The sequence below is a fragment of the Podarcis raffonei genome, chromosome Z (assembly GCF_027172205.1).
Source record: "Podarcis raffonei isolate rPodRaf1 chromosome Z, rPodRaf1.pri, whole genome shotgun sequence".
Lineage (NCBI taxonomy): Eukaryota > Metazoa > Chordata > Lepidosauria > Squamata > Lacertidae > Podarcis > Podarcis raffonei.
In genome coordinates, this window is record NC_070621.1 from 43,753,872 (window position 1) to 43,760,649 (window position 6,778).

Sequence of the window (6,778 nt, forward strand, 5' to 3'; positions counted from 1 at the left end):
GCGTCTCTGGTTCCACCTCAGCAGTGGTGGAGCAGCAGCAGTTTCAGCAGCCCAGAACCAGCCTGGTAGTGCAATTGGCTCTGGCTGGCTTCAGGAGCTGCTCGCTGCCGTGGCACCCGCCATTTTGCCTCACCAGAAGTCCCCATATGATGTGTCTTGTGTCGTTGAACCAATCACACAACATTCATTCCCTACTAATAAATCTACAACACTTAAAATATAAATCCTAGGCATTTGTCATGCACCACTGTGACTTGGGATCAAGAAAATGTAACATTACATAGCCAGGGATATGAGAGAAATGAAACAGAACAAGCTCCTAGTGATCGCTAGCTAGGAAGGGGCAAAAAGTGCCTAAGGTTGTGTTACTTTCACTGGGAAAAGGTGGAAGAACCTCTTACAACCAAGAGATTGAGAAGAACTCAAGATGTTAAGTGGCTGAAGCTTCTCTTCTGCCGCCACCTCCCCCCCCCCCGGACATCCGAAGCTCAGAATCAGGAATATTAACGTGGCACTTTTGCTTATGTGTAATTTGGGGATATGTCCTTGGGTTGTGTCTCAATTTACCATTCTTCCGTATCTGATTTCTGTTCAAGATTAGGATACCAGCTGTGTGATAGGCCTCTTGAAACAGCTCAAGGCTATAGGCTTCTGGCACAACTAATCCAACCCTAAATCCTCCAGATAATGCGTACATGCGTTGGCGGGTATAAGGCCAAGGCTGCATTCAGTAGCCAGCAAATTGTGGCCTTGGATTTCAGAAGTAAGGAGCTTTCTCCAGTTTTGAGTCTCTTTACTAATTTGACTACAACCTCTTTATGATGTACCAGGATCTCTTAACTACATGCGTATAGTGTGAATAATTGTCAGGTTGACTTGAGGCAATAAAACAATTTACTCTGAACTGTGTGAGCAAAAAGATTTTTCCACTGTCAACTCTAAAACATCTGAAAACAGAAAAGGGCAAAGATTCTGAAGCTCTGCTGTGTTACTCTGCTAGTGACACTGGTATAGGTGTGATCTTTGCGCAGATAAAAGACAGACACCTTGAGTTTCAGAAGCACTATTGGCCACAAGACTTCATTCCTTTCTTGTTTTGCAGCCTCTCATTTTGGGACAGGCCACACCACTTAAAGCAATTATGAAGATAATTTAAAGGATAAAAAGTGGTTTCTTTTCATCACAACATAAGGAATGGTAGGGAAAGAGACAAGATGAAAAACTTCATCCTGGGGATTAAGCAGGGCTATTAACTGTTTGGCTCCAAAGCGCCCTCTCCGATTGCATGGAGCCCGAACAGCCCCATGGTTTTCCACAGATCTGAGGGCAATGAAACAATTGCTGAGACAGCTAGAGCGCCAGTGGCGGACACCGTATTTTTCGCTCCATAGGACGCACCTGACCAAAAGACGCACCAAGTTTTTAGAGAAGGAAAACAAGGAGAGAAAAAATCTGACTCAAATGTTGTACTCCTGTCCACTTTTGCTGCTTTAAAGCGAGCCACGGTATATAATGAAGAGAATGGAAAAGGGACAGACATTCCATTATAATGTAGCTGTTTTCATTATCACTGGGAAGTCAGTATTGGCAGCAGTCACGAAAACTAAAATTTGAGCATTTTACTGTTATTAATCAAGAATATTAATAGTCAGGGAGAGAAACCAGGGCTGTGCAAATGAGAAGTGCTTGGAGTATGGAGGAACAGCAAAGAGATCAAATGATTGCGCTCCAGTTCCTAAATCTCTGAAGTTTTCTCGAAACAGGCATGGGTTGTTTTGAAAGGAAGATTCAGAATGGAGTGACTGAGCAAAGAACAGAGGAGTAAAAGAGGGCAGATAAATAGCTTCCATCCAATAACAAGAGAACACAATGTTTTTGAGTTGGTATAGGTGGACTGTACTTGTAAGAATTTGTATAATAAATTATAGATTTGGAGTGGAATATCAGTGCCTCTTTTCAGCAATAAAGATTAGCTGCTAGGAACATGGTCCACACACAAACACACAGGATGTCTGGTTATAGTTGTGCAGTTTAAACTGTTCCTGAGCCAGATGCCTGCTCCGTTTTAGCTGAGCTCACTATTACTGGTTTGTGGAGATGCTTTGCATGCATATATGACTATTTCCGCAAAAATGCTACTTGAAGAAATCCCCAAACTTAATGTTTTTAAACTTCAAATGGAACTCAGAATCCAGTTAGGCAATCCTTTGCAGTTGAATTAGGAGGCAGTGAGAGATGGCAATTTGCTGCTCCCCACCCCCACCCTCCACCCCAGGAGCACACAGCCTTCCCTCTGCTTGCAAACCTTGCCGGGGCTTCAGGGGAAAGCAAAGGCTGTAGGCAGAGCAGTGTGGCTCCTCCCCCTCCACCCCCAGAGAGCAGCCCAGCCTTTCCTCTGCTTGCAACGTTGCCAGGGCTTCAGGGGAAAGCGGAGGCTGCCGGCAGAGCACCGTGGCTCCCCCCCCCAAAAGAGCACGCCAGGAGCGCAAGGCAACAATGATTTGGCTCCAGGGACCACACATTCGCTCCGTAAGACGCACAGACATTTTCCCTTACTTTTTAGGAGGGAAAAAGTGCATCCTATGGAGCGAAAAATACGGTAACTCATTCTGAATCTGACCGGACACGGGTTAGAGCTCAATGTCAAGCCTACCAAGTGGCAATAGCGACGGCGAAGAAGACTTTCTTCACTGCCTCTATTGCATCTGCAGAAAACAGCAGCAAGAGACTCTTTTGGATGGTGCACAATTTAGCAGAACCACCTGCTCCATCGGGACCCAATATGGGCCACATGATCTCCTGCAATGATTTTGCAAAGTTTTTTGCAGATAAAGTTGCTCAGATTCAGAAAGAGGTAGACTCCACCATGAGAGCAGGGCCGAGGCGGGAGAGTGCTAGAGTCCTGTCTAGTCAAGTTGAATGGGATCAATTCCAATCTGTTACCTCCGAGGATGTGGACAGGCTGCTTGGACGCGTGAAACCAACCACCTGTCTCCTTGATCCTTGCCCATTCTGGCTTATAAAAGCTAGCCAGAAAGGGCTAGGCGATGGGCTTTGCAGGGTGGTGAATCTTCTCTCTGTGAGGGAGCGTTCCTAGACCTGCTGAAAGAGGCAGTCATTAAACCACTTCTCAAAAAAACACCTCTAGACCTGGCCAATATGGCCAACTATCACCCAGTCTCAAATCTTCCATTCTTGGGCAAGGTGATTGAGCGAGTGGTTGCTGAACAACTCCAGGCACGCCTGGAAGAAGCAGACCATTTGGATCCTATCCATTCGGGATTCAGGCCTCATTATGGGACTGAAACTGCCTTGGTCGCACTGGTCGATGATCTCCGGTGGGCTAGGGACAAAGGTGAGAGCTGTTTCCTAGTTCTGCTGGATCTCTCAAGCGGCTTTTGATACCATTGACCATAACATCCTTCTGGACCATCTAGAGGGGCTGGGAGCTGGGGGCACTGTTATACAGTGGTTCCGCTTCTTTCTCCTGGGCCATGTTCAGAAAGTGGTGGTAGAGGATGAGTGTTCAGACCCCTGGGCTCTCACTTGTGGAGTGCCTCAGGGTTCTCCCATGCTTTTCAACATTTACATGCAGCCGCTGGGAGAGATCATCAGGGGGTTTGGGGTGGGTACTCATCAATATGCAGATGATACCCAGCTCTACCTCTCTTTCAAATCAGAACCAGTGAAGGTGGTGAAGGTCCTGTGTGGGTGTCTGAAGGCGGTTGGAGGATGAACGGCGGCTAACGGATTGAGGTTGAATCCTGACAAGACAGAAGTACTGTTTTGTGGGGACAGGAGGCGGGCAGGTGTGGAGGACTCACTGATCCTGAATGGGGTAACTGTGCCCCTGAAGGACCAGGTGCGCAGCCTGGGAGTCATTTTGGGCTCACAGCTGTCCATGGAGGTGCAGGTCAATTCTGTGTCCAGGGCAGCTGTTTACCAGCTCCATCTGGTACGCAGGCTGAGACCCTATCTGCCCGCGGATAGGGTACATGCTCTAGTTATCTCGCTTGGATTACTGCAATGCGCTCTATGTGGGGCTACCTTTGAAGGTGACCCAGAAACTACAACTAATCCAGAATGCGGCAGCTAGACTGGTGACTGGGAACGGCCACCGAGACCACATAACACTGGTCTTGAAAGATCTACATTGGCTCCCAGTATATTTCCAAGCACAGTTAAAAGTGTTGGTGGCGACCTTTAAAGCCCTAAACGGCCTCGGTCCAGTATACCTGAAGGAGCGTCTCCACCTCCATTGTTCAGCCTGTACACTGAGGTCCAGCGCCAAGGGCCTTCTGGCAGTTCCCTTGCTGCGAGAAGCCAAGTTACAGGGAACCAGGCAGAGGGCCTTCTCAGTAGGGAACCCGCCCTGTGCAACACCCTCCCACCAGATGTCAATGAGAAGAACAACCACCAGACTTTTAGAAGTCATCTGAAGGCAGCCCTGTTTAGGGAAGCTTTTAATGTTTAACAGACCACTGTATTTTAATACTTTGTTGGAAGCTGCCCAGAGTGGCTGGGGAAACCCAGCCAGATGGGCGGGGTATAAATAATTTATTATTATTATTATTATTATTATTATTATTATTATTATTATTAACTGAAATTCTTGTGAATAGACACAAAACATAGGAAATAGAAACAAATCTACAGAATCCTTGGTGCAACTTATGTTGTTGGGCCTTTTGCATACTTTTCACCCATTCAGCAATTTCGTTATAAGAATAAAAAACAGGTCTACACATAACTGTTTATTGATTGGCTTTCTGCAGTCACAGCATGGCAACTGTGCAGGCCAACTACAGAAAGGTCTACAACTAGCAAATATAAAATGCTCTCCTACTTCTCCAGTCAGCTGTTTTATCTCCTACTCCTGACAAGTTTAGAGGCCAAAAAGATACAACTGTTGCTTCATCAGAATGTGCTTATTAACAAAAGCGACCCAACTCTGAGCAGCCTTCTACCCACCAAAGCCTTATGACAAATTGGTTTTCAAGTTCATTTGAAGTCACCTTCCATGTTGTGGTGGATGCCGTTTTGAATAATTTTCAAGAAGTTTCAAATATGGCATGGATGGGGGCCTGTTGTCTCAATTTATCTCATTAAATCTTTTTTTTTTTAAGGAACCTAAAGACTTACCAGCTTCTAAGCCATGATTTTGTGGGAAAGCAATTTTGCATCAAGAATATTAACCCTTTTGTAATGAAACTTTTTGCCAGTTCACATAAACATGCTCTGCATATAATAACTTGTTGCTGTTGTAGTGGTGCTGGTAATATAAGAGGTCACAATGTGCCAGGACAGGAACCCTTGGCCTGCTTTCCAGTTGTCCTCTAATATTTTTTTTTGCAAAACGCATACCCAGCTAGAAAAGGTAGAGTGCCTAGACTTCATATAAATACAAAGTTTTTTTAAAAAAAAACAGTGACCATGGACTTAAAATGATCTCTCCTTCATAGCTGCTATCTGCAGAGTGAATTGTGCTTCCCCAGCTCTTCCTAGTTTACATTCTGGTTTTTACAAAACCATCTGAGATTCCTATTTTTGGGAAGTGGAACATGCAACAGCCCTCTCCAAATGGGCCTATAAATGATGGAGGTAATACTTAGCACTCTTCAATTGGTCAACATAATGAAGACAAGGTTAGGGAGAAAGCAAGTTTGGAGCTTGTTATAGCCTATATCATCTACAGTGATGATTATTTAAACAAAAAACTTTATAATAAATCACCCCTTTCAGAGAAACAGGAGTATTAATGAAATGCAGGAGCATCCATACTGAATTCAGATGAACTGTCAGAAAGCTTAGGTTGATACCTTGTTGTGTTCTAGATGAAAATTCACAAGGAGCCTGAGCATTTTGTATCTTAGTCTCTCTCCCATGCCCAAGACAAGTGTTTTTAGGAATAATGTCCTCTCTATTCTACAACAAATGAGCTAGTGTGGGGAATATTTGGCCTCCCAGATGTTGCTGAACTACAACTCCCATAAGCCCCAGCCAGCAATGGGCAATAGTCAAGCCACATTTGAAAAAGCTAGTGTCATGGGTCAATAGAAATAACTTACCCCTAAAAATGCCTGAGTTATTTATTTGTCAAGGCCAATGCCAAAGACGGGCCCCTCCCTACTTAACTTCCAAGAAGACTTTGTAATACCAGCAGGCATTTCAAATTAAGGTTGATTTTATAGGTTGCAGTATATATTGTTTAAATAAAATAAATAATTTGGTCCAAGGCATGAAACTGGATTATTTTGTGGAAGACATTTACTAGTATCAGAAACAACCTTGTTTATGGAAACAAGTCAACATTTTCTCTTCATCCTTGATACAATAGTGTGAGAGTGAACAAATTTGGTTTTGTGTTTCAAGTTCTTGGGGAGGGCTATCTTATATTGTACTTGAATTTTGTGGTCATTCACAGATACCTTTCACTCTTTAAAAAAACTTTATTTTTCAAAATAATTGTAATTCATTAGACTGTATGTGAAGTTACCAATAAGGAAGTGAACCCAAACATCAGACATTTGCTACACTTTCAACCTTTTGTAACACGCATGATTTTCAAAATGAGTTTTACATTTTGATTTTACAATTTTTTAAATTGTACGAATACTTATAAACAGTGGATTTTTTTGACTTGGAAAGGGATACACATCTAAAGCACAAAAATACTGCAAAAATGTCATTTGAAAATGTGATTAACCTATTACAGTTTTAGTAAGTCAAATCTAGTTAGCACCTTACTGAAGTCAGCCTTGAGTGTAAAATTAGTGCA